Source organism: Chiloscyllium plagiosum, chromosome 3 (assembly GCF_004010195.1).
Source record: "Chiloscyllium plagiosum isolate BGI_BamShark_2017 chromosome 3, ASM401019v2, whole genome shotgun sequence".
NCBI classification, from domain to species: domain Eukaryota; kingdom Metazoa; phylum Chordata; class Chondrichthyes; order Orectolobiformes; family Hemiscylliidae; genus Chiloscyllium; species Chiloscyllium plagiosum.
The window spans coordinates 83,685,645-83,694,631 of NC_057712.1; the positions used below are offsets into that span (position 1 = coordinate 83,685,645).

General features: G+C 39.0%; 1 protein-coding gene across 4 annotated transcripts in view; it reads left to right on the forward strand.

Annotated features, from left to right (window-relative positions):
• The first annotated feature begins 8,735 nt into the window (after positions 1–8,735).
• Positions 8,736–8,987, forward strand: part of LOC122546574 (glycoprotein endo-alpha-1,2-mannosidase-like) — a 33,445-nt gene continuing 33,193 nt past the window's right edge. For 3 of the 4 annotated variants that reach the window (XM_043685263.1, XM_043685273.1, XM_043685278.1), the window contains exon 1: positions 8,736–8,877. The gene's annotated coding sequence lies outside the window, so the exon portion shown is untranslated. The remainder of the gene's footprint in view (positions 8,878–8,987) is intronic. The other variant, XM_043685268.1, reaches the window with a different exon arrangement.

The window sequence follows — 8,987 nt, forward strand, 5'->3', positions numbered from 1 at the left end:
TAAAACTGTGGAGTACTGTTGGTTACAGGCTTCCAGTCCAGAAAACAACCCTCCACCATCACCCTGTCTCCTTCCATTAAGCCAATTGTATAAATAAGAAGCAACTTAACATATTGACAAATTTATTCTGGTGAATTTACTTCCTCGCACTTGGCCAGTCATCATTGTCAAGAAACCTAAGCTGTTCCTCTGCAAAGATGGCCATTGGGTCCATGGCGTATGCACCAGCTCTCAGCCATTTGCCTCGGGTGCCACACTTATTGTTGTCACTTCGTTTCCACTTAAATAATCATTATAACAGCCCATAAGGGGGTTCTGCAATTGAAAACAGAATCTTAAACTAAACCTCCAATGCTCTCTTGAGTGTCTCAATTGAATCTGCCTCTACTTTATTTCCAGACATTGCATTTGTACACTGGCTACACTATTCTGGATATTGTTGTGTGTGCTGCTGATGTGGGTTTTTAAATTCTTGCATTTTTCACCAGCTCAACCATATGCATTGAAACTGTCTACATGCCTCTCACATGAGATTAATGCAAGTGAAGTATAACCCTTCTGAGGTGTTGGCCTTGAGATCCAAGTCCCTACATTGCCTGCATAAATAGTTTCTCTGTATGCCGATTTAAGGCTTTATTCTCGTTCATGCTTACTCTCTGAATTTTATTAACTAATTCCTTATAAAATGGCATTCTTGTTATTGTACTTAGAATCATAGAGTGATAAGAGTCATACAGCATGGAAACAGACCCTTCAGTCAAAACATTCTATGCTGACCATAATCCCAAACTAAACTAGTCACACCTGCCTGCGTTTGGCCCACATCCTTCCAAACATTTGTGATTCATGTACTAATCTAAACATGTTTTAAACGTTGAACTGTAACCACATCTACCACTCTCTCTTGAAGTTCATTCCACAACCTGCCCGTCATGTCTTTTTGAAATCTTTCTCTTCTCGCCTTAAAAATATACTCTCCAGTCTTGAAATCCACCACCCTAGGGAAAAGTCACTTTATCTATACTCTTCATTATTTTATAAAGCTCTATAAGGTCAATTCTCAACCTCCTATGCTCCAGTGAAAAATGTCCCAGACTATCCAGGTTGTGCAGAAAGTTGGTGAGGCCTGTTCTGGAGTAATGTGTCCAGTTCTGGTCTCCCTGTTATATGAAAGATATTATTAAACTGGGGACGTTTCAGAAGAGATTTACCAGGATGTTGCCAGGAATGGAGGATTTATGTTATAATGAGATGCTGGACAGGCTGGGACTTTTTTCACTGGAGTGTAGGAGGTTGAGTGGTTGGACGAAAGGGTCTGTTCCTGTACCGTATGACTATGACCCTATACCACCAAACTTGGTGTCATCTGCAAACTTACCAATGATGCTTTCTATATTCTCATCTAAATCATTTATATAAATGAGAAACAAAAGTGGACCCAGTATCAATCCCTGTGGAACACTGTTGGTTACAGGCCTCCAGTCCAGAATACAACCCCCCACCATCACTCTGTTTCCTGCCATTAAGCCAATTGTATAAATAAGAAGCAGCTTAAAATATTGGAAAATTTGTTCTGGTGAATTCATTTCCTCGCACTTGGCCAGTCATTATTGTCACGAAATCTAAGCTGTTCCTATGCCAAAGGTGGCTATGGGGTCCATGGTACCCACACCAGCTCTCAGCCTTTTGCCTCGGTGCCACACTCATTGTTGTCACTTTGTTTCCACTTAAATAATCATCTAATGCCTCTTGAATACCTCTATTGACCTCAGTTACCTTTCTGAATAACTTGAAATTAACTCTAAATGCAGCAATTATTTCAAACAAACCCAATGTGAAAAAGGTGACTGTCCCTAAAAACTGCACTTGAAAGAAAAAAGATAAAGGCCCAAAGAAATTTACTAATACAAATTAAAATAAGATTTTATGATTGACAATGTACTCCTGCACCTGTGGTACCCATCAATTGTGAATGGTTTTAAGTGTATCCGTGGATATTGCATGCTCACTCTCCAATCAATATCTTTGTAATATTCTGATTAAACCAAACAAATAAAATTATAATAAATAAACAAGTGACAACCACTTAAAGGGACACCAACACTGAGGCCCATGTAATGCATAACTTTCCTAGTCAAAAAGAAATAGGTATAAAACATCTACACCATCACAAATCTTTCACAATCAAAGGTCTCTGCCTATTTTTTCATTGAGCTGAGCTTATCTTGCTAATGACTTAATTTCTAGAGTTTGAATGCAAACACAGAATAAAAACATAGAAGATTGATTGGCTAACAGGAAATGAAAAATACACATATATAGTTTTTTTTATGGTTACCAAGCTGTAATAAATGATATGTCACAGGGATCAATGCTTCATTCTATACATTTTATAAAGTGGTTTACATGAAGAGATTGAAGTTGGTTGCTAAATTTGCTGATAAAGCAGAGATGGTTGAAAAAGTGAACTGTGAACAGGGCATAGGCTTTGAAGGGATGTGGATTTTGTGAGTGAACAAAGATTTGGTAAATGCAGTATAATGTGGGAAATGTGAAATTGTCCATTTTGACAGCAAAAATGAAAAGTAAACATATTGTTTAGGTGGGACTGAGATTACAGGGCTTTAAGATGTCGAGAGAGATTTGAATTCCCTATTGCATCAATTGTAAGGGATTGGTATGAAGATATAGCACGCAATTAGGGAAATTAATTAAATGTAATAATTTATTGTGAAGGGAATTAAATACAAAAGTAGGGAAATTATAAAAAATATTCGAAAGACAACATCTGGAGTACTATGTAGAGCACGGGACACCTTATTTAAGGAAATGTGTAAATGTGTTGGAAGCAGTTCAGAGACATTTTATGAGATTGATACCTGGAATGGTCAGGTTGTCTTATCAGTAAACATTGGGCAGACTAGACTTGTATGTGTTGCAGTTTAGAAGAGAAAGGGGTGACTTAGTTCAAATATATGAGCTCCTGAGGGGTTTTGACATTAAATGTCTTCTAAGCCCAGTGGATTCAATACATGAGTAAATTAGCTATGACAAGATATCATAAGATCAGGAGATCATAAGATATAGAAGTAGAATTAGGCCATTCAGCCCATCGAGTCTGACTTGCCATTTGATCGCGGCTGATATGTTTCTCAATCCTAGTTTCCTGCTTTCTCCCCATAATCCTTGATCTCCTTACCAATCAATAACCTATCTATCTTTGCCTTAAAGACACTCAATCACTTGTCCTCCACAGACATCCGAGGCAAAGAGTGCAACAGCTTAGCCCCCCTCTGGCTGAAGAAATTCCTCTTCACCTCAGCTCTAAAGGATTGTCCCTTCATTCACTCAGGGCCAAGTCTCTCCTATGAGTGGAAACATTTTCTTCACGTCCACTCTATCAGTATTCTGTAAGTTTTAATGTGATTTCCCACTCCTCCTCCTAAACTTTGTTGACTGTAGAGCCAGAGTCCTCAATGACAAGCTCTTCATTCCTGGGATCATCATTGTGAATGTCCGCTGGACCCACTTCAAGGCCATAACATACTTCCTTAGATACAAAGCCCAAAACTGCTCTCAATATTCCAAACATGGTCTGACCAGAAACAAATATATAGGTACAAATATGTTCAGAGATGGAATTTTTTGGCTTTTTTGGATAACTATGTTGATCTGTGTAATCAAAATGGCTTGTGCACCGAGATTGTAATTCATATGAACATTTGATTTAGAATCAGGAGTAGGCCATTCAGTCCCTTGAGCTTGTTCTGCCATTCAATAAGGCTATAGTTGATATCTGTGCTCCAAGATACTACCTGCCCTGATAATCTTGCTTATAAAGAATCTATCTACCTCTGCCTTAAAAAAAATCAAAAACTCTATTTCTACTGCCTTTTAAAGGAAGAGAGTTCCAAAGACTCATGGCTCTCTGCGTTTAAAAAACAACTCCTCATCTCTGACTTAACATTTTTAAATCTGTGACCCTCTAGTTTTAGATTCTTCCACAAGAGGAAACATCTTCTCCACGTCCATGCATTTAGGGCTGAGCAGCAGGATGTCAGCAATGGTCCCACTGGAAAATTATAGTTTGATGTCTAATGTGATCTATACAGTACTTAAAGAGATAGAAATGTTATGGTGTAGAAGAAATAATCAATTTGGCCCATTGTGAATGTACTAATTCTATTCCTTATTGCCATAGCCTTTTCCCCATATCCCTACACACAATGACTAACCAAATAATTATCCAAAGCCCTCTTAACTGCCTCAATTAAATTTGCCTCCACCACATGTTTAGGCAGTGCATTCCATACCTTAACTACTTACATAGAACATCACATAGAACATTACAGCGCAGTACAGGCCCTTCGGCCCTCGATGTTGCGCCAACCTGTGAAACCAGTCTGAAGACCATCTAATCTACACTATTCCATTCTCATTCATATGCCTATCCAATGACCATTTAAATGCCCTTAAAGTTGGTGAGTCTACTACCGTTGCAGGCAGTGTATTCCATGCCCCTACTACTCTATGTGTACTCTCTTTTACTGTGTGAAAGTTTTTCTTATATTTCCTTGCTTCATTTACACATCACTTTAAATCTATGCCCTCTCTTTGATGAGCAGGAACATCTTCTCCCTGCCCACTCTGTCCAATCCACTCCTGGTTTTGAAAACCTCTATCAAATTAATCTCCACTTTCTTCTCTCGAAGGAGAACAGTCATAATTTCTTCAATCCAACTGCATAACTGAAGTTTATCATTCCTGAAGCCATTCTGTTAAATCACGTCTGCATTCTTCAATGGATTTGTATTTTTCCCACAATGTGCTGCCAGCTCAGATGTCTTGTGAAGCCAATGCTTGTACAAGTTCAATTTCACCTCTTTGCTCTCACATGCTCTGCCCCGATTAGTAAACATTGTATGCCATCCTGCCGCCTTCAATAACCTGTGCACACACATCTGCTCCTGCAATTTCTGACCAAAGTGCATTGCCTCACACTTCTCTACATTGAACCTCATCTGCTCCCTATCCACCCATTCCACCAAACTTGTTCTTTTGGACTTCCATGTTCTCATGGTTCACCATTAACAATTCTTCCGCTGTTAATATCACCTGCAAACTTTTAAATTGTCCCCTGTACACAAAGATCCAAACCATTAATATACATCAGGAAAAGCAGGATCCCACTATTATTCCCTGGGAAACTCCACTACCAACCTTCCTCCAGCCTGAAAAATATTCATTGATTATTATCTCTACGGGTTTAGTGACTTTAGAGGACTAATATGAAGAGGAATGGATGGCTTGCATAAGTTTACAGATCACTTCTATTATTGCAAAGGTCTGCTCCTCACACTTTGTACTCAGCCTCACATTCCTGATCTTTGATCACCTGGTGTGGAGAACAGTGGTAAGTCAGAGAACTTTCCCATGGGCCTACTCCTTGTGCCTGGCCAAGCTGGCCATTAACACGTCCAGGCAGCAGGCCATGGAGAGAATTATTATATCTAATGTCTGTTTGTGTTCCACCGGTATACAGCACAAAAGTGTCCAATGAGAATGCAGAATGTAACTATCATATTTTAAGCTTTCCGTGACCAGTGGCACTACAGTAGCTTGAGTGTATCAGAAGCCCCAGAATCAGATTTTAATTTCACCTTTTAAATGTCTTTTAATTTCAGCTACCATGCCTCTTTAAGGGGTTGTCGCTTGTTATATTACTAATAATATTTAAAACAAATTTTTCAGATGCTACAATCCATTTTAACTTTAAGTTTTAAAAGTACAACTATTTATTTACATGAAGCAGTGTTTGCAAAGGCATACAGACCAAAGTATCAGAATGCAATTCAGATATAATTAGACTAAAAGTTCACCAGATTTATTTTGAATTACATGAATGTATACTCAGAATTGACACTGATAGATTTTCAAACATCAGCTCTGGAAGCAAACAAGGAAAATTATAATATTCCTAATAGATTCATAAATTAACTTATTTGCATGTAGAGCATTAATTATATTGTGATTTTGCCTTTAGTTTTATATTTGTAATTACATTTTAAATCTCTACTAATTGATCTCACAGAGTTAATACAAATTATTCAAATTAGGCCATTTGCATTTGACACTTGATTTATTAACATAACCAGAGATAAAATACATTCAGGAGCTTTTTCGTACTTAACAAGGACATTTTTCTGCAAATGATATTTGTTGATGAAATTTGCATGAATCATTTAGTTTTTACATGTGGACATTAACATGCAAATTGTTTAAACAGATGTTCAAGAAAGATTTAAAATCAATTCTGGGTTTTTATTCACACTATGAAAATGTGTGCATGATTTGTTTGACTCTTGCTACACAAACACCAAATAAAAATCATCTCCTACTTTACTGCATTTTACTGAGTTCAAATATAGCTCCATATATTTCTCCCTCTGCTTTATTAATATATTCAAGTAGATTACCTGATTTTAATAAGTTGTCTCTGCCATGAAATTTAAAGTTTGATCATTAATGTTTGATTGGTAACAATATTTTTGTTGAGCATGAAATTGTTTCTTTTGTCATTGAAACTTATTCATACAAAACTGCAGATATTCATTGACAATAGAATATAACCTAATTACACATTAGAGAGAAACAATATAATCCAAGCAATACTGATTTGGAAGATGAGAAAACACTTGTTCTGTTCAACTGAATAACTGTTATCCTTCTGGGAGCAAAAAATCTTCCCTTCTGAATTGAACCATTGGGAATGGAAGATGAAGGTGACATCTTCCCAATAGAAACAAGGAAGGTCTGGTCCAAACTATTTGATGAGTTAGCAAGATGCTTTGAATATTTTGAGTATAACATCACTCCTGCTCCAAAAAAGAAATTGTTATGAAAAGACTTTAGGACCTTGTTACAACCTTGCTATTGTTTCAACAAGCTGTTCATCACCGAGCATAAATAGCAGTGTAAGAAGTTAAAAAAGGAGAAAACACATGGAATACTAGGCAGCAGCTGTGTGGCTGTTAGAGACATGTGCAGAGGAGCAAGTAGCATGAGGTGAGAAAAATAAATTGAATAGTCTTTCAACAATATAACAGTAAAATTAAAGCAAAGTATAGATATTAAAGGATTTTTATTCATTCAGGAGATGTGGGCATCACTGGCTATGACATTTATTGCCCATCCCTAGTTGCACTTGAGAAGGTGGTGGTAAGCTGTCTTCTGGAATTGCTTCTATCTACCTGCTATAGATACCCCCACAATGCCCTTGAGGAGGGAATTGCAGAATTTTGACACCGTAACACTGAAAGAATAGTTATACATTTCCAAGTCAGAAATATGTGACTTCAAGGTGGTGGTGTTTCTATGTATCTGACAGCCTTGTCCTTCTAGATGGTAGTGCTTATTGTGTTAGAAGGTGGTTTGGTGAATTTCTGCAGTCCATCTTGTAAATGATACACTGTTGCTACTGGATGTCAATGTTAGAGAGATGCATGTATTAGATGTGGTGGCAAACAAGCAGTCTGCTTTGGCCTGGACAATGTAAAGGTTCTCGAGAATTGTGAGAGGTGCTCTAATCCAGACAAGTGGGGTGTTTTCCAAGACAGACCTGACTTGTGCCTTGTGATGATAGGCTGGCTTTGAGGACCTGACTTGTGCCTTGTGAGTTACTGGCTGCAGGATTCCTGATCTCTGACCTGTTCTTGGAACCACAATATTAATATGGTTCAGTTTCAGTTCAGTTTCTGGTCAATGGTTGTTTCCAAGCTGTAAATAGTTACAGATTCGGCAATGATAATAGTATTTAACATACAGGGATATGGTTAGATTCTCTCCTGTTGTATATCGCTGAATAAGAGGTATTGTAGACTGAAAGCTGATAAAACATGTTATGTAGAACCTCAGGCCTGAACACAGTTCTTGACCTTGCTTCTTCTTGTCCTGAAGAAGGGTTACAACCAAAACGCTGACTTCTCCACCTCCTGATGAGGTCTTCTGACTTCTCCATCTCCTGATGCTGTCTTCTAGCCTTCTGCCTGTCTACCCTCTTCTCGAGCAGTCTGTCTTCAACACAAACTCATAGATGTGGGCAAGATGACAAAAGAGATTCATCCTTTATGTAAAGTTATCAATAGAAATTAGAAGGAAAAAAGCTTGAGGGCTCAAAATGAAAATTAATAAAGTGATTGCCAAGTCACAAAAAAAAATTGTGAAACTTTAACAGGTTAGGCAGTATCTGGGGAGAGAAATTGAGTTAATATTTGGATGGAGTTTCCATTTGGGGTGTAGTGGGCAATGTCATTGTGAATTATTTGCAGAAGGTGTTCCACTAAATCTCAGTGGTTAGCATTGCTGCCTAACAGTGCCAGAGATCTGCTTTCGATTCCGGCCTCAGGCGTGTGGCGTTTGCACATTGTCCCCGTGTCTGCGCAGGTTTCCTCTGGGTGCTCTGGTTTCCTCCCACAATCCAAAAGATGTGCAGGTCAGGTGAATTTGCCATGCTAAATTGCCCATAGTTTTAGGTGCATTAGTCAGGGGTAAATGTAGAGAAATGAATCTGATTGGGTTACTCTTCAGAGAGTGGTGTGGACATGTTGGGCCGAAAGGCCTGCTTCCACATGAGAGGGAATCTACTCTAATGTGATCTAAACTGAGGCACGGCGCCACCTTCAGCATAAACAGGGAATTGACTGATTTACAGGGACAGACAGCATGCGCGCTTCTGATCAGTGTTCCGCGCGCATGACGTTAACGGGGGGGAAATGATCGAGAGTTTTCCGCTTGTGACGACAGTTCCGGCTGGAGTTTGAGCCTCGGTCGCGAGATCGCCCTGGTAACGAGAGAAGTGAGTGGCGCGAGCGGGAGGAGGTGAGGACAGAGGGGGAAGCAAGGATTCACTCTGTAACCCCCACTCCCCTCCCCACCCCCGACATCCTCCGCCCCTCGACTCCCCCGAACCTCGACACCCACCCTCCCCC